The sequence below is a fragment of the Schistocerca serialis genome, chromosome 3, assembly GCF_023864345.2.
Source record: "Schistocerca serialis cubense isolate TAMUIC-IGC-003099 chromosome 3, iqSchSeri2.2, whole genome shotgun sequence".
In the NCBI taxonomy this organism is placed as follows: Eukaryota; Metazoa; Arthropoda; class Insecta; order Orthoptera; family Acrididae; genus Schistocerca; species Schistocerca serialis.
In genome coordinates, this window is record NC_064640.1 from 904,538,088 (window position 1) to 904,557,852 (window position 19,765).

Below are 19,765 nucleotides of genomic sequence, written 5' to 3' on the forward strand. Positions count from 1 at the left end.
CGGTTGGAGCGAATGCTGCGAATATTCCAGTGAATAAGTGCCATCGTGAGAAGAAAAGGAAGATGAAAGAAGGGGTCACCTCGATGGCTGCTGAGAGCCTGGCTTCGAGCGAGTACTGCCGCCGCTATCAGTAGGCGGACAGTCATCGTCCATTGGTTCTATAGGTTCATCGGCCATCTCGTTAAGATGGCCGGGAGGAGGAGCTTCCTCCGCCGGTGGACGGCCAGATGTTCGGCTACCAGCAGTGCGGCCAGGCGAAACGGATGACGGCCTGGGGCGGCAACCGCTGGGTGGCGCAGGAGAAGAAATGCGCCATGGCGGAGAACTGTGCTTCCTATGAGTCTTCTTGGAAGGTCTTTTAGTTGAAGTACTGGTCGACGGCTGGAAGTTCGAGGTACGTAGAAGTCTGCACGGGACAGTTCCTTCTTGAAGGCCCGTGCATCTGATTTCTGGGTCTTCGTCTTGGCAGAAGCTGATGAAGGTGCTTGTGTTGGAGGGGTGACGGGAGGAAGAGGAGACGTCGACCGCGCGATTTTAGCACTGGCCGAACGGACGACCGTGGTGCCGAAGGTCAGATTGCATGTCTGCGTCGCCAGCTCCCTGGTAGTCCGAGGAGAGGCGAGGATAGTACCGTATTTTCCCGCTGGGAGCAGCGTGGGCTTACTACTAGCAAATAGCTTGCGAGCAGCCGAGAAGGACACTTTCTCTTTGACCCGAATTTCTTGGATACAGGGTTCTTCCTTGTAGATGGGACAGTTGCGGGAGGACGCTGCGTGGTCACCCTGACAGTTCACACAACGAGGAGACAGAGGTGGACAGTCACCCTCATGGGCATCCCTGCCACAAGTGACACATTTAGCCGCATTGGAACAAGACTGGCGAGTGTGATTAAAACGCTGACACTGGTAGCAGCGCATAGGTGTCGGGACATAGGGGCGAACAGAAATAACCCTGTAGCCCGCTTTGATACGCGACGGCAGCTGAACACTGTCAAAGGTCAAGAAAAGTGTCCAGGTCGGTACAAGGTCATTGTTGACCTTTTTCATGACCCTATGGACAGCCTTCACGCCCTGCTCAGCGAGGAAAGACTGAATTTCCTTGTCAGTCAATCCATCGAGTGATCAAGTATATATCACACCACGAGACGAATTCAAAGTGCGGTGAGCCTCCACCCGGACAGGGAACGTGTACAGGAGTGTGCCCCGAAGCAGTTTTTGGGCCTGAAAGGCGCTCTCAATTTCTAGTAACAAGGTACCATTACGCAACCTGGTACATGACTTGACAGATCCGGCTATGGCATCTACGCCCTTCTGGATAACGAAAGGGTTGACAGAGGAAAAATCCTTGCTGTCCTCAGATCGAGAAACTATGAGGAACTGTGGGGCAGGCGGTAGTACTTTTGTCACTGGTGGCTGGTCAAGTTTCCGTTTATGGGCAGAAGTCGAGAGAGAAGAAGAAGAGAAATCCATTGCGAAGGAATCCCCCATGATTGCCAGCGTCTCCGATGGCGTGCTCCTTCCTTGTGGGGACCCTCTCAGAGGGCACTCCTGCCTTAGGTGAATGTTTACACCTCAGGTCACACCTCCCAAGAAACAGACGGAGGGACCAATCGGCATGGTCACAAGGTATCAGCTCAGGCAATCACCCCTCCCTGGGCCTGGCCTTTACCAGGGGGTACGTGCGTGCCTTACTTGTCTACCCAGGGCGGGGAATTACGCGTTACCCCGTCACCGGCTACGCGTGCGAACGCGTGGGTCGGCCTTCAGGCACGCACAGGGAGGAAGGAAGAAGAGGAAAAAGAAGAGAGAGAGGGAGAGATAGGACAGACTGTCTCAAACGCCGAGGCAGAGACCAGAGAAGGCAAGGAGAAGAAGACAAGGGAAAGAGTAAGGAAGACAGTGAGATGGAGAAGAGCAAAGAAAGGAACCAACCAAAGGAAGGAAGAAACGAGAAGAAGTGAAAAAGCAAAATGACCACAAATAGAGGTCGTGGAACCGTCCGTCTCCGGACGCAGGCGCTAACTACCCCCTTGAGGGGGAGGGACTCCTTTTAGTCGCCTCTTACGACAGGCAGGAATACCTCGGGCCTATTCTAATCCCCGGACCCGCAGGGGGGTCTGAGCACTATGGGACTTAACTTCTGAGGTCACCAGTCCCCTAGAACTTAGAACTACTTAAACCTAACTAACCTAAGGACATCACACACATCCATGCCCAAGGCAGGATTCGAACCTGCGACTGTAGCGGTCGCGCGGTTCCAGACTGTAGCGCCTAGAACCGCAAAGGCCACCACGGCCGGTGGCGAATGGTGCTCTCCACAGTTGACAGAGATGGGAGGCGGAGCACATGGAGTATTGAGATGTGATGGGTGCCCGCAATCTCGGCATGTGACGCTGGAAGTACAGCGGGAAGACATATGGCCAAACTTCCAGCACTTAAAGCACCGCATCGGGGGAGGGATAGAGGGCTTTACATCACACCGGTAGACCATCACCTTGACTGTCTCGGGCAATGTATCACTCTCAAAGGACAAGATGAAGACACTGATGCCAACCTGATTATCCTTTGGACCCCGGTGGACCCGCTGGACGAAATGTACACCTTGCCGCCCTAAATTGGCCTGCAGCTCATCGTCGGACTGCAAAAGCAGGTCTCTGTGAAATATGATACCCTGGACCATATTTAAGCTCTTATGGGGTGTGATGGTTACTGAGACATCCCCCAGCTTGTCACAAGCGAGTAACTCCTGTGACTGGGCAAAGGATGCCGTTTTGATCAAGACTGACCCAGATCTCATTTTGGACAAGCCATCCACCTCCCCAAACTTGTCCTCTAAATGATCAACAAAAAACTGAGGCTTCATCGTCATGAAAGATTCCCCATCAGATCTCGAATATACAAGGTACCAGGGCAAATAAGCTCCGCTGCCATCCTTAGCCTGATGTTCCTCCCATGGTGCGACCAGAGTTTGGGATCGTATTTCTGTGTGTTGAATTGAGCTCATGATCACTTAGAGACAGCTGGTGTTTCACCACCAGCAAGAGATGATGGACTACGCCTCATCGCATGTCATCCACCCTGATGACACTCACTCCGACCAGGGGCCCTCCCCACGTGTGCCACCCAGCCACAGCAAAGGCCACCTGGCAGGACGGCCATTGCTAGGAGTCCTGATGCCCCAGGGGGATAGGCCCGATGGCCTACATGGGGAGTTAATGGCGTAGGCATCAGCAGAGTGATCCCTGTGTGGTCAGGGGGCTACAACCAACAGGGTACATGATGGCCCCACCACAATGGACTGGCTACTGCGCTGGATATCAGGTGCAAAAAAGTCCATGGTCATCGTCGACACAGAAATCGACACAGCCTAGTGCATGGTGAAAAACGCACCCAGGAAGGTGTCCTCTTCCAAAAGATTTAGAATGGGCAGGACTGCAATGCGACGATGAGAAAGTGGGCTAAAGATCTCAATGCACGATGGACATGATGCACCTTGTAAGGCGCCCTTCCTCAATTGGCTCGCTCTTTGGGAAAATTTTGAAGGATGGAGGTCAAACCCTACAGGGGACCATCACATAAAGGCCTAAATGTGTGAAAGTCCTTTTAGTCGCCTTGTACGAGAGGCAGGAGGAGGGTTCTCCTGAGAAAGGTTCAACATCTACAAGTTAATTTTATTGCCAGACACTATCACTTTCACCTGTTCATATCCGACCATCACTTCAGCTACCACAGATGATTGTTGGGAGGTGACTAATTACTTAGCATAACTGTTTTTTTTTCCATATGCAATTGCAGATGTTGATAGCTTGGTCACTTGGCTGTGTTTGTGTTGAGACACTGACATTTAGTGCCAATTTTTAACTATTGCTGTGAAGAAAGTAGGTAATAAAGGTAGTTCCAAAGTTTTAAATACTTTTTGTATTGCAGTGAATGGAACACGTGTAGTAACTTTGATTCCTTGAATGATACGTATTCGGCAGTGTAAGTGGGACATTTGTGATTATATTCAGGGTGTCTGATGCAAAGGAAATGGGCAAAGTATATTCCATTCTACTTTCATGTGTGGAGTTGCCACATTTTCTGCATGATATCTAATGCTTAATGCTAAAGTGGTATGCCTAAGCAGAAAAGTTTAAGTTAATGGCTTGTTGATGACAAGATCATTAGAGATAGACACAAGCTCTGACTGGGAATAAAAATTGGTTTTGTTGACTTCAAAAGAAGCATCCTGGCATTTGCCTTAAGTGAATCAAGGAAACCACAGATTTGAATCACTGTCTTCCCAAATGCAAGTCCAGTATCTCACTCCAGAGCATGATGTGCTCACATTGCATTAATACTTGTTCCATAGATCATGAATATGACATTTTGTAATTATGTGGAACATGTCAGTTCAATATGTTTCCTTTACACAATATAATTTGCTTTTTTGAGTTACTACTTCATATCTCAAAATTCATCTATTGAGTAGAACAAGTTGTTATTCAGAAATTCTTTTAATTTGTTTGTAAATGTTGGTTGGCTATCTGTCAGACTTTTAATGCTATTTGGCAAATAACCAAATGTTTTTGTGGCAGCATAATTCACCTCCTGTGCCAAAGTCAGTTTTAACCCAGAACAGTGTAGATCATCCTTTCTTCTAGTGTTGTAGCTATGCACTTTGCTATTATTTTTGAACTGGGATGGGTTGTCAATAAAATATTTCATAAGTGAATATATGTGTGAAATTTTTAGCAATGCTTGGATTAGGACAGAGTTGTTATAAAAATATATCTCAATATAATCTGGCAATCCTGGCAAATCAAATGTTAGTACGAACGCCAGTCTATTCTCTAATCTCGATTCACTAGCTTCAATATGTTACTTATTTCTACTTCTCCTTACCATGTCAATTATTTTCAATTCATTGATATTTACTGTTATTATATTACAAAATGTGATTGTAACTTTAAAATAATTGTGTGTTCTACTTTTCAGAGAGAACAGGATATCGGCTAGATTACTAACATTCCTTGACCACAATGTTTGGAAAGCTATTGCTCTTTCTTGTGATTAAGTACAATTTCACAGCCTTTGGCAGTTTCAATGCTACAGATATTTTGTTGAAGCACTATATGGTCATAAAAACGAGCAGCTTATGAAACATGCCTTCCACCCTTTTTATTACGTACACCAATTTTGTATAATAGGCCATTTTCTGTTACTACAGATATCTTTGATTATGTCACAGTGTTATCAGAAGGGCTCAATGCCCTGACCTTAGTGCTCCCTGTCTGTCCAGTCAAACCATTGTGAGTTCATCTGTTTGAATTAACAGTATCTATTTTTGCCTATGAGCAGTTTGCAAAACATATTAAGACAAAGTCCTGCACATCCAATATAAGAGTGATTCACACACCATCATGACAACTGCCCCACTCCATCAGCATACAATAGAACTTGGTGTTGAATTCTTTTTTTTAAGTTTGTACCCTCCACACCTGGCTATAGCTGTAAGAGGGTCACCTTCAGATATTGCCAGGGCTTCTTTTTTTTTACAGTGAATGTTGAAGGAAACAGTATTGTGAAAAAATAAAAACTTCAGGGCGTCATTCCAAAAAACATTGGTGATGTCTGCAACATAATTCACTACGCCTGGAATGTAGCTTACCACTAGAAATAAGCATCATTAGGAGTGTAGGAGACTGAAGTAATTATGATTTTGAACAAAAATTTAACTGTGAAAAAGATCTGTCCCTGGTGCATTCTGCTCAATTTAAAACTAGCTCAAAAACAGGCTTGTGTCAGTCAGTGTAAGGAACTACTAAAAAAACAACAAAGAAATGAAAAATATATATACATAATCATAATAGGAGCTGAGACTCTGATACATCTGTACAAGCTGGAAATCATAGACAACGGTCAAAAGTGTCGCATCTTTCTTCACTGTGAGAATAACAGCTGTCTCACAGAATATGCTTGGTCATAATCAAGGAAATGTCGCCCATTTCCCGCTAGTGAGCTTTTATTGGATAGTGACTTGTTAAGTAACCTAACAGCCAGTGTACCCATGACACCACACTTACACATGCAAAATGAGCTCGCCTGCTGTATGTGTGGAGAGGGGAGTGACCCTTTAATGACAGGAGTCCAGAAAGGGGGGAAAGCATTTTATGAAGTGCTGAAAATATACTTTTCGTGCAGATGATGTGTAATGGCACATATGTCACACAGAAATAGAACATGGGTTTTGAAATAGCACATTTCAAAGTCTTTCGTCTTCATATCTGGCAATACAGTTGCAACAACTACATAGACTATTCACATGTATACTGCACTATTCACATGTATACTTTGCACCACACACTGCAGATCTTGAAGATTGGCAGCAGTGATAGGGGACATTAAGCAAAACTGTAGCACCTGAGCTTTCTTTCAAATTTTCATTTCACTCAATATACAGAAATTCACTGTGCTGACTTCTAAATGATATAATGTCAGCTGGGGAAATAAACTCATTTTTTCACATCTCTGTTTCTCTCATCAAGCCTAAAATAACATTCTGATGGTGGTGAGCATCTAAAGTGTGGCTTGTAAGAAAATCATTAAACAATAACAGCAATTGTGACAAATTTTGTCATTATATTTTAATTCACCACGATCATCAGTTTTTGCTTTTTTCTAGGTGAGCACAAAGCAAAGATCTCACAAAAACTCATTTTTTATGTATAATTTATGGTCACAGCATGTTGGAAAATAGTTCTATTACCTTGTACCAGATATCAATTTCAGTTTTTGATGAGTTTCTACTTGCTGTTACATACTGATGAAATTCATTACCACAAATTATTGGACAAACATGGTATTGTACATTTAATTTCCTTCCCTTGTACAGATTTTATACAATGTATTGGAGACAATTGAAATTTTTAATCATATATGCGGATTACATGTGTTTTTACTCATATTTTGGGGGTTTTAACGTTTTCCTCACTTCTGCATTTTCCTCAGTTTTGCTGTTTTTCAATCCAGACCGCACGAAAACATAAAATAGAGGTTTCACTGTACAAGTTTCCCAGAGCACTCCTCAGCATGAAGTAGCAAACACCAAGAGAGGGAAAGACATGTCATGAGTTCCACAATGTCCAACACAGCCACTGCTTATTGTAGCTAGTCTGATGCAAGTATTTAGCACGATTCTGACTTCTTCCGCCACATACTTGACACTCCAGAGTACATAGAATAGTAGATTACCATTAAATTGCATTGACACTTCTCTGTTAAATCACCTGTCTCCGACACATTTACTGTGAGTCCTGTTTACTTTATGGGTAAAGTGATACCTTCTCACAAGCATACTGTGAGAGCAAGACAGAGAAACCAAAAAACTATGAACACTGGTCTCACTGATGCAAGACACTTCTCTCCCTGCTTTTGTCTTCTGACATTGGCAATAAGTAGAGTATACAAAGTATTTATCTGACAGAAATTGACTGTGACAATATTATGCAGTGCCAATAGTTGAATACTGTGCAGAAATTTCCTCCAAGAAGATTCCTACTGATATATTTACACATCATTACACTAATACTTATACAGCTTGTATCCAACAGTAAAAGAAATATCTAATGACCTTTCAAGTACAAGTGCAAGTGCAAGTACAAGTACACGCACGTGAGCACCCACGCACGCACACGCAAGCGCCCACCCACGCCCACGCGAGCGCCCACACACGCACACCCACCCACACTCACTCACTCACTCGAGTGTCCACGCACGCACACCCACCCACCCACCCACTCTCTCTCTCTCTCTCTCTCTCTCTCTCTCTCTCTCTCTCTGTCTGTCTGTCTGTCTGTCTGTGTGTGTGTGTGTGTGTGTGTGTGTGTGTGTGTGTGTGTGTGTGTGTGTGCGTGTAAAAAAATTGCAATTCTCTTCACCACCTTCATTTCACACTCACTGTCCAAATGGGTCGGAAGACTCCTGCGGCTGACTTTTATTTACCTTTTAAGTGGGATTCACCCAATCTTGAGAGCTGCCGCAATGCTAGGTCAGACTGTTGACAGTATAGCATTCAATTCACCTTGCTCACTTCCAACTTAAGCAATTCGCTTTCAAGCAATGAGATGCTTAAGAAGTGGAGCCAGATTCTGGGACATGACTTTAGAGTAAGTGACTAGACTCCTACTCATTGAGTAGTGTCTGTGAGGGCACAATAAAAGACCAGTTGTGAGTAACGACTGTATAACACTGTTGACAGGTATTCTCTGTCATATGGTGCAAGTCTTAATTCTTCTGACAGTACAAGGCTCTCAACAATTTATCCCCCATGAAGCAGTGACCCAAAAAAAATGGTATTCTAAAACCGCTACAAATAAGCGATCAACATAAAAGCAGTGTAATGGACAGTTCAGAACCTTACTATATAAAGGTCAGATAGCATTACTGCATTGTACTTATGAAACAATACACGAACTGCTTTGAAGTTAGTTATGTGGGTGAGAGGTGAGGTGGGGAGGGGGGTGGAGAATGCCTCATTTACAAAGATGGATACTACTATTCTTAGATCTCTTCCCACTTGGGTTGTTCTTTCACAAGAGCATCAGATTCTGTGGTTTTCCAGAATCACTTAAGGTAAATGTCAAGATGGTTCCTTTGAAAAAATGAAGTCCTTTCCCAATTTGAGCTTTTGCTCCACCTCTAATGATACAGGGTGAAAAGTATTTAAACCGACAAACTCTGGGAGGTTGTAGGGGACATCTAAACAAATATTTTCCCCTAATGTAATTTTTTCCTATGAGGAGTATTTAAACAGGTGGAGGAAGATTTCTCTGGCAGCAAATCAAGTAAACCAACAAACACTTTTCCATTTTTTATGACCAAGAGACAACACATTAACACAACCCGATTTCAATTACAGTAGATTTTCAAACATGCCTCCATTGACATGTAAACAAAGGTTACACCATCGGATCATGTTCTGTCTGACATGGGCAAAAACCCCAGGAGTATCCTGAATTGTTCCTGCTGCTACTATCCGGGCAACCAGATCCTCTTCTGATGCAAAAGAAGTTGCATAAACAAGGTTGTGCATCTCTCCCCACACAATAAAGTCCAGAGGGGACATATCGGGGGATCGAGCAGGCCATGGTACAAGACCACCTCTGCCAATCCAAGTTTCTGGGAACCGTCGGTCCAGGAATCGACGCACACGACGACTGAAACGTGCCAGTGCCCCGTCGTGTTGGAACCACGTGCATTGTCTTGTAGGGAGCAGGATGTCTTCCAGAAATTCTGGCAATGCTCTGGCGAGAAAATTGCAATAGTGCCTGCCATTTAATGGCCTAGATAGCAGATAAAGCACAATTAAACAGTCCCAACAACATCGACCCACACATTAGTGATGAACCGCACTTGATAAGCGCTAGTAACTGTGGCATATGGGTTATCCTCACTCCAAACGTGCAAATTGTGCATGTTGAAGACTCCATCACGCCCGAACGTTGCTTCATCAGTAAACAACACAGAGGATGGAAATGTAGGATTCATTTCACACTGTTCCAGGTACCACTGCAAAAATGTGCTCTGGGTGGACAATCAAATTGTTCCAGGTTGTGGACACACAGTAAGTGAAACGAACGCAACAATTGCTCTCGAAGGACTGTTCCTACATTTGTCTGATTCGTCCCCATGTTATGTGCAATTGCACAAGTGCTGATTAAAGGATCCCGCTCCATATGCTGCAAGACAGATTCCTCAAATTGCAGCGTTCTTACTGTGTGACGGCGTCCCTGTCCAGGTAATCTGCTAAATGACCCGGTCTCATGCAGACATTGGTACACAGCAGCAAAGGTCGTATGATGCGGGATACGGCGATTAGGATATTGTTGATGATAAACCCGCTGTGCAGCTCGTCCGTTGTGGTGCACTACGTAGTATGCAGGAACCATATCAGAGAACTCACTCCAGGTGTATTGCTCCATTAGTAAACAGAGACAATGCACTACTGCACTGGTGGACAACAGTTGCCTACAACTGAAGAGCGTAATACGCCCTCTCACAACTGAAGATTGTAATACTTCCTCTAACAACTGAAGAGTGTAATACGGCCTCGGTTTAAATAATCCTCATAGGAAAAAATGACATTAGGGAAAAACATTTGTTTTGATGCCCCCTACAACCTCCCAGAGTTTGTCGGTTTAAATACTTTTCACCCTGTATAATGGGATGATGAACCACAGTCTTCCTTCTATCTCCCCTCCCCTACTTTCCACTGAAATGACAAGAGAGTGATGGGTGATGAATTTATTGGGGGCCTGCTACTTCTCTTGAGAATAGTTCAAGTCCCATGTTTTTTTGAAAAGCCAATTTTTCCCTCTCTTCCTTGATTTGTAATTAATGGTACATTGCTTGATCATTATTATCTACTTGTACGGACATAACCACGATTTGCAATAAATCCTGCACCATTTTCTGGTCAAATGGAGGAACTACAGAATTTACTCCAAGTCTACTATTGTTTGACACAGACACAGAACCACATACAGTGTGTCCCAGGAGAAATGGTCAATATTCAGGGATATGACAAGGATGACCACTTGAAGCAAAAAAGGCTAGTAAACATGGGATCTAAAATGCATACCTTAAGAGCTATCAGCACTTGTTCATCTTTGCTACTGTGAAACACATCTCTTCTACTGAAGAAATGCTTATAACTCTTAAGGCAGGCATTATAGAACTCATGTTCTCTAGAGTTTTTTTGCTTCAAATGATACCATATTTCTCATTTAAAACAAGTCCTTGAAATTTTCACTAAATAAGCAGATATTATCTTTCAAATGATTTTGCACAATAAAAACAAATCAATGACAATTGGCATAACCAATTCTATATATGGTTGCTGTCCTGTTCGTTATACCCAAAACAGATTTTTTCTACACAGCCAACATATACACAAATGTTTTGTAAACAAATTCTTTGTTGAACGAGTTGCATTTATCAGTATTTTGCCAATGAACAACTGTCTTCCACACACTTTACCCATGACTGAAAATATGTGATAATTCCATACATATCCACATGCATTGTTTGTTGAGAGGATTTGCAAGACAAAATTGAATACAGATACAAATTATCAAACCTGCTGTCAAAAGCTACTAATAATTGACTGTAAATATAAAGTTTCATGTCCTGTTTGTGATACAACCATTAATATACTAGTTTCAACAGGCTTTACTAGGCATGGTCTTATTAGAGGTGGTATGGTTTTGCTTTCCTGCAACTTTTGAACAGTCTTATCGAGCCAACTGTACAGGTACCAACAGTTTATCGTGGGCTCTGAACCATGGAACAACTTTGCATATTTCACACTAACAAATCACTGCCAGAGGTAAAAGAAGTAAAAAGTGATACAAAAAAAAAAAACCTACCACCAACCAATGATTGAATGACAGACCTTTGATGTTGTAGCCTTGACACCCCCATGTTTCAAAACTATTTTGTACATTTTATACAAGTGATAAAACAATTTAGACAATCACGTCACAGGAGCAGTAATATAATGTACATTGCAAAGCATTAATATTTCAGTATTCATTATAAATATTTTCTATGAAACTTACAGCCATTCTTGAGTGAGCTCATATCTTTGGCCTTACTCAACGTATATGTGCATGCAGGGTGCATGTTCATAGTTTGCGAGGCATTGCAGATATCAGATACAACATGATTATGCTCAAGACACTCAAATGTTGGTACAGTCAGACTGACACCTTCATATAATATTTAAGTTCTGGTGGTAAAGTGTGTTAGGGCATTTCTCTTCTATTTAGTTCAATTCTGGACATTTCCACATTGCAGTGATTTTTGAAATAGTTTGGGAATGTAGACTGAAGTCATTACTGTCAATGTGACTATTCTGCAAGAAATGTTCTGACACAGTGCAGTTTAGAAGCTGGTTTATAACATTTAAAAACTCAAAACAAATTAGAGCATTACAGAATTATGGACAAGGCTTTGTATGGTTTCAGTATTATCTGAGCAGTAAAACTCTTGAGTTAACAGGAAATGAACCAGAATCTAAGTGGATTACTGTGATTAGGTATGTTACTTGGGATCCCTTACTACGGACAATTCTTTTCCTGGTGAATATCAATGACATGCCTACAACTATACCTGACAGCTGATTTGTTTGCAGGTGGTACAAGCATAATTGTTACATTTTCAGGTCAGGATCTGAACAACATACCAGAAGCAACATTTGGTTCACAGCTCCCTCTGAAAAGAAGAGTACATAATTCTGCTTGTGGTGACATGCAGCCCTCTAACAATACTAGTGTAAGTAGTAAAGTACAAGACGTGAGATTTACAGGAATGATGATAGATGAAACTCTTATGGCAGACACATTTTCAGGAATACCTGCAGAAGCTGAATGCAGGCACCTTTCTAAATTGAACAATGTTCACTCAGCACCAGTAATGCACTAAAACTTGTTTAATTTTCATTCTGTGTTGTCATACAGGATAATATTTAAGGGCAACTCAATTTAGATACAAATATCATCATGACCACAAGGTTATAATAACAACGTATGTGGTGAGCCAATCAGTTTTCACAAAAGTTTAACACAGTTAATGACATGTTGTACATTTTCAAATGCAGTTAAAGATTACTCTCCCTTGATAAACTCTGACACTCTGCACTGATGCTTTAAGTCAACTTATTTGCCTCTAAGTAATTTTTGTTTAGTGAACTGTAAGTAATGTAGAATTCAAGTTCATTTACTTGACACAGTAATTTAATTTGGGTTTTTTGACATCATTTCAGGGAAATGATGGGACGGTTTCTTCTAACACGTCATGACTTATACTTCGTCTACATCTTGCCCATTATTAATCTTTACAACAAGGACTAAATTCTTATGCTGAAAGACTATTATTATTATTATTATTTTCATACTGCCATTTCATATTACAATGTTTTGATACTTCTTTTTTTTTCCTTGTAAAAGTTTTGGATATGAAGTAGTCGTATCTTCATGTGTAATTGACATAAATCAAATTTAATGCATAAAAACTTGTTCTCCCATATAAAAACTGTAACTTGGCACTTGGCAGAGGTGTTAGCACAAGCAAGCAAACCCTGCGTTGCACATAGGTCACTCTCAAAGAGGAGGAAACATAAAACTAACATGAAACATGTGCTCTGCATTTTTATGAAAGCAGAGGGGACACACAGAAAAATGATACCCTCAGTGATTTTGTATAGTCAAAACTGAACTCTTATTACCATATATTAACAAAACACTACTATACATTTCAACTATGAACTGTATTGTTTGATTACCAAGGCTAATACTAACCAGAAGCAAGTCAATACTGGCTGACATCTACCGATTCCTCAGCTCCCAGCACTGCCTGCAAGAAGTGCCGAGTTACAAGGCTCATATAGCACACTACATGTACCTTGCAAGATACTTTACATTTTTAGCAGTTCAACATAAAATACTGACTGTTCATGCAGTTTACACACTGTATTGGTTTTCCTTCTTGTTTTATAGTAGTTTGAATATGGACTAGTGAATTGATGTACAGTAGGAAAAGGCAGCATACAATGTGACACATCAGCCAATAGAATCATTCTGATAATTATATCCAACATGTGTGTTATAGAGGTTTTGTTAACACCCAGTGTTGAATTTTTATAGGGCGTGAATGTTTGAAGAGATGGCTGAAAGCATATATTGAGTTTTCATGTGGAGTATGTCCTAGTGTTGCTAGCTGCTACATGAGAGCAGCTGATCATGATTTTGACCTAGTCTATTGCACCTTCAAAGAGACCAGATCAGTTTCATGCATATAAAGCTAACATTTTTCTAGTCTATTTGGCTGTATTACAGGTCTTTTCAGAGTAATTTAAATTTTTAATTCACGTTGAGGTTGAAAAACAAACTGAATTTTTGTTCTACTAATATTTGTACTGTATATTACAAAACAGTTTTCAGCTTGTTATACCATATCACAACATAATACAAAAACTGGTTTGAAGTAAGCAAATATTTGTAAAGCTAAAACCCAGAATGCATTTCAACCTTAAATATGAAATTGTTCTGCCAAGAAGTGACAGAAAAATCCATAAATAAGAGGTTGGAATTTGTCTGCCATAAGAACAACTGTATTTTTTCTGATTCATCATTGGGCACCTTAGTGTCCTTTACCTATTTTTTGAGGACATTTACCTATTTTGGTGAGGTAAAACATTTCTGCTTCAGTGAGAAAAGGGCTCTCATGTTGTTCTCTCTCACCCAGTCAATTCTTTGTGCCGACATTAAGCTAGATGGCAATGATCAATAAATCACTTTCCCTTTTTTGCATCCACTTTCATCTTGTATGGAATATTGTTGCCTTTCCAAACTGGGAAATATGTCACATGGCCTTCAGTTCAAAACAAAATGTACATTCATAATAACTAAGCAATGTACTGAACATAAGAAGCACTAATTTAAAAGTGTTTACCCCTCCACCTCCAAGAATATTATCTTTCATTGCAATGTACCCCCTAAAAGCTATAAAAATGTTTTCATGCTGTTTTATTGCATTCTACTTTTCTAAAATGTAAAACATAAGAAATAAATGAAATAGTTTGAACCAAAAGGTCATTTATTTTAGAACTGTTTAGCTTTCCTCACTGTTCTTTTTCATCCTCTACAATATTATCTATAAGCATAACATAATTAAGAAGACATGGATTACTCTAGTATGCCAACTATACAGATACTTTTAGCAAGCTGGTATATCATGATTTATAACAACATTGGATCATCCTAGCATGCCAGTGTGAGTTTATAATAGCAACAAGACTAATTGTTCAATAAATCAAGTCATACAGCAGCTTCTCAATGGTTAAATCTCCTTTTTGAAGGCAGTTCCCTTTTTTCTCTCTCCCCTTTTTTATTTTATTTTTTACTGATGCTAATTTGATGCACATTTTGTTATTTCATGGTGCCTGTTGTCTTGATGCCAGAATGAAATTTTTCTTTGCAACAAAGTGGGCACTGAAAAGGGAGTACTAAATTTAATATTGTTGCATACTACAGATCTATTTTGCCTTTCTCCATTTACTTTTTTTATCTTTTAAAAATAACTTGCAACTGCTTTAGAAATTTGTAAGTAGTTCTTTGTCCATGGAATGTCTAAGCAGTTACATAACTTTCATGTTTATCAATTCAGATTTCAAACTCCCTGGTGAAAACTTAATGGTGAATGTAATTAGCAACAACTTGTTACAAATACTTTTACTTGACAGTCAATAATGTGGAATGGGAAACCTAATGTTGTAGTAGTAGTAGTAGTAGTAGTAGTAGTTCTTGTTGTTGTTGTTGTTCTGCGGAAGGTGTAATATGATTGGAATATTTCTGTAGTTCAAACATACATACTCTGTATCATAAATGAAATGATCGTACGGCATTTATTGTCCGGCATATCCCCTTCGGGGTTCGGCCGCCGTATTGAAAATCTTTTTTGTTGGCGCCACTTCGGCGACTTGCGTGTCAATGATGTTGAACGCACAAGAGCTAGTCCCTGGCGGGAATCGAACCCGGGCCCCCTTGCGTCGTAGGCGGCAGTGCTACAGGTGCGCTACGGAGACGGACACTGTATCATAATTTGTTACCGTATGGAACAACAGCTCAATGCGGAACTATCCGTAATGTTTAATCACAAAAAAACATGAATACACGAGGTGCTCGAGTTCGTTTTTATCAAAGACAAAATATTTAATAAATAATGCCATCTTTTAATATTCTAAACCCTATTGGTAGCTCCAGTTTCTTTTTTTTCCCTTCGGGATTATGTGTTAACACAATTAATTACACAGAATAAAAAATACCTGCCAAACTTCTGCTATACAGCGTAGGAATCAATAATGCACGTTTAGGAACACGAACTACTAAATACCGAGTCAAGCCTTTAGGTGACCCTTTATATCTCAATTCACGTAATTGACGCGATCCGCGTGGACTTCAAATTCGTACATACACGTTTCGTACCTCTGATTGGTTCTGATAAAAGTTACCTGGCATTGTACCATAGCCAACACATCTCTAAGAAATATACTTTCTTATACACTAATAGTCTACGGTAATGATGATCTCGTCAGAAGCAAATTATTGTCAAAGTTTACAGTTTTCAAATCCTTAGAAGTAAATAATATTAAAATCTAACGTCGTCTACGTTCAATCGATAACTTTTCATAATACAGATCGACAACCTCAGTGAAAAGAAACCTAATCTGCTTCGTCTCATTAATTTATTTCCCATTAACTACAATACTTGCTTGTGTACAACCCAAGTAATTTTATTATTTATCAGTTGCACGTAAAAAATTTGAGCATTTATTCTATTTTCGTTTTAACATTATTCGTCGTTTGACAGATATAGCTTCCGGTTTCCTGTCAAAGTAAACGAAAACAAGCAGCATAAAAGTATTGATTTTAGTTTTGTATACCAATGATACGACAATATATTTATCTATTTAAAGATAAGATGTGTGTATAGTCAAATTGACAGAAGAAAACAAAGTTTAAACTCAATTATTTCCTTTATTTTTACTAAAATATAAAAGAGCCTGTGGCATGTAAGTGGGCGGGGTCTGTCAAAATATCAAACGTCGCTTGTAAATACGATGTTTTATTGGGAGAAGAATATAATTTTCGCAATGAAATAATCTTAGAATGAAATTGAGTGGAGCATATTTCTTTCTAATTTGTATTTAAAAGTTGTTTACATATTTAAGACATTCAATGACTCATTAGTAGCTTGAGGAAGAGGCCATAGCCCAAAAAAAACAACAACAAAACCTTTGCGACCTGCAGTGTTGTGTTGATCGGCCATGATCAAACAGTAGTTTGTTTGTGGATAGCTGCAATTGGGAGTTTCGCTGTTTGTGTGCGTTATTCTAGAGAGCGGGTGTGGTAGGAGCGTAATTTTTATTCGAGGATTATCATTTTTCCCAATATACACAACTATTTACTGAATTGACTGAAAAGAACCATCATTATATGCGTCGTCTGCTAGGAGGACATTAGAACTTTGTTTTGCAGTCGCAGCACCTGAAGTGGCATCTTTTTACTGGATTTGTGAGGTACTTTTAGAGTTAAAGATTTCTTGCTGATAGTTGAGTAAAAGAAATTAAATAATAGTTTCAAAATCTCAAAGAGCGGTGTGGCCGTATGTAGAACTCGACTTTAAGCACAAAAATTTAACCAGCTTGTCTCTCTAGCTGATTTTTCTTGCAGAACTTTTCCGTAAGTGTAATTTTTTCCCCCCATAAAAATTTTATGTTTTTATTGTGAACTCAGTACAAGTACTGGTATTCGCCCATTAATTTCGGGCGCACGTAAAATTAATCACCCGGGTTTTTTTCTTTTTTTATATTTTCAGTTACGTTACTTATTAACTGTGGTTTAATTGAATTTTAAAATTTCTATTTTTGAATAATATTACGTTCCAATTGCTTTAGTAGGTCCAACCAATTTTTTTCTTTCATTGGCGGTTTCAATAATTTTGCCACACAAAAATGACTAATGTTGGCTGCATGTGTAAGATAAGTTGCTGCGTCTTATTTGAAGGTTATAAAATATATCATCGCCAATTTTTTTATCTCCCTTACTTGTGCTGTAGCTAGTTTTCTCGTCGAGTTTAAGTTAATCATCTTGTAGGATTACTAAGCAACTAAGATATCAACTAGATTTTATATTATAGCAGACTTTGTTGTGTCGAACCTTTACGTGTCTGATATTATACAGAGCCATTGATACAGAAGAATGGAGGGAAATTGTCAACTGCTAAGAGATATTAGTGTGCTAGCAATCATGTAGTAAAGAACCTTTAAAAAATCTTTCAATAATTTTCTTCCTTAACATAGGAGTGAGATTTACATGATCAGTGTTAAGCACTTTTCTGAAGTGAGGTGTATGATGGTTAGTTATCAAATACTGGTAGAGTGATAATTTTGGTGGCAACTGAAAATATGCTAAGGTAAATGGCAGAAGTTGTTTGGCACGTCATAGCACACATATGGAGTTCAAAACTTTTATCACAAGTCGTTCTTCATTGATATGTAGATGCACAACTGGAGATACCGTAGTTCCTATCGTTTTTAAAGAAATCGGATCCAAATTTAATTAAGAGGGACACTTCAGACGAAGTATTAGATAATTTGATACTCATTTGTAAATGTTCGGTACGAATACCGTAGATGTAACTAGTGCTTCTCCTGATCACCCAAAACATTTCATAAATGTACTTTCCTTCACATTAGGTGCCCTTCTGTTTCTTCTGAAGGTGTTGCAAAATATCTTATTCAGTATCTGCTTTATCATATGCCCTACACACTTTCTTCTTCCTCTTCACTTTTATGATATCTGGAGGTCTTTCCAAACTACTGTCTATTCCCATTGCATATAGGGTGACAAGAGAATTTTTTGTTGCCATCTAAAAATAACTTTTCTTGTGCCCTCCTTCTTTTTCAGCATGTTTTTTGGAATCAGAAAGTCCTCATAAGCAAACCACTTCGAGTCATATGATTCTTCTTCATTACATCTAAATCCATATTGTACAGACTGCCACGAAGTGCATGGTAGAGAGTATGTACGAGTGGACTGGTTATTAGGGTTTCTTACCATTCCTTTCACACATGGAGCTTGTGAAGAATTATTGTTTGAATGCCTCTCTAATCTTGTCCTCACGATCCCTATGTGAGTGATAGGTAGGAGGTTGTAGTATATCCCCAAAGTCATTATTTAAAGCCAGTTGTTGAAATTTTGTCAGTACCCTTTGTTTGGATAGTTTACATCTATCTTCAACAGTCTGCCACTTCAGTTTCTTCAGCATCATTGTAATACTCTCCTACGGGCTAGATAAAACTGTGATCATTCATGCTGCCCTTCTGCGTATACATTCAATATGCCCTGTTAGTTCTATTTAGTATTAGTCTTACGAACTTGAGCACTATTCCATGAGTCACATTGGTGTTTTTTAAGCAATCTCCTTTGCAGACTGATAACATTTTTTCAGTCTCCTAACAAAGTGTTACACCCAGGTATTTGTATGAGTTGGCCAATTCCAGCTGTGACTCATTGATATGACAGTCATAGGATGCTACAATTTTTTCTTTTGTGAAGTGCATAAATTTACAAATCTGGACATTTAAAGCAAGTTGCCAGACTTTGCACCACTTTGAAATCTTATCAAGATCCGGCTGAATATTTATGTAGCTTCTTTCAAATAGTATTTCATTATAGATAACTGTATCATTTGCAAAAAGTCTGAGGTTACTATTAACATTGTCAATAGGGTCATTAAAATAGGGCATCCACAGGAAAGGTCCCAACACATGTCTCTGGGGCACACACGAAGTTACTTCTGCATCTGATGATGACTCTCCCCCATTATTACATATTATACCTATGAACTCAGCTAACGAGTTTCAGCTTACAGACGATTTTGGAGTGCCTTCCTCAACAAATGATATGAAATTCAAGGCTGATGCAACAAATTTAAGGAATCGTAAAATTAACTTTAAACACAAACTTAAATCAAATGTATAAGTGTGTGTGTGTGTGTGTGTGTGTGTGTGTGTGTGTGTGTGTGTGTGTGTGTGTGTGTGTGTGGGGGGGGGGGGGGGGGGTGAGAGAGAGAGAGAGAGAGAGAGAGAGAGAGAGAGAGAGAGAGAGAGAAACTTAAGAAGAAAATGAACAGCATCAGCTTGTTGCTGTATTTGCCACTGA

At 39.9% G+C, this 19,765-nt stretch overlaps 2 protein-coding genes across 3 annotated transcripts in view; one reads left to right on the forward strand and one right to left on the reverse strand.

The window, feature by feature from the left end:
• The window catches only part of LOC126471158 (protein seele-like), a 96,698-nt gene extending 80,628 nt beyond the window's left edge, over positions 1–16,070 (reverse strand). The window contains exons 1-2 of one of the 2 annotated variants that reach the window (XM_050099261.1): positions 15,865–16,070; positions 13,340–13,394 (exon numbers count right to left, since the gene is read on the reverse strand). The gene's annotated coding sequence lies outside the window, so the exon portion shown is untranslated. The remainder of the gene's footprint in view (positions 1–13,339; positions 13,395–15,864) is intronic. The other variant, XM_050099260.1, reaches the window with a different exon arrangement.
• Positions 16,071–16,860: 790 nt separating this feature from the next.
• The window catches only part of LOC126471313 (paired amphipathic helix protein Sin3b-like), a 299,139-nt gene continuing 296,234 nt past the window's right edge, over positions 16,861–19,765 (forward strand). Inside the window, exon 1 of the mRNA XM_050099434.1 lies at positions 16,861–17,118. The gene's annotated coding sequence lies outside the window, so the exon portion shown is untranslated. The remainder of the gene's footprint in view (positions 17,119–19,765) is intronic.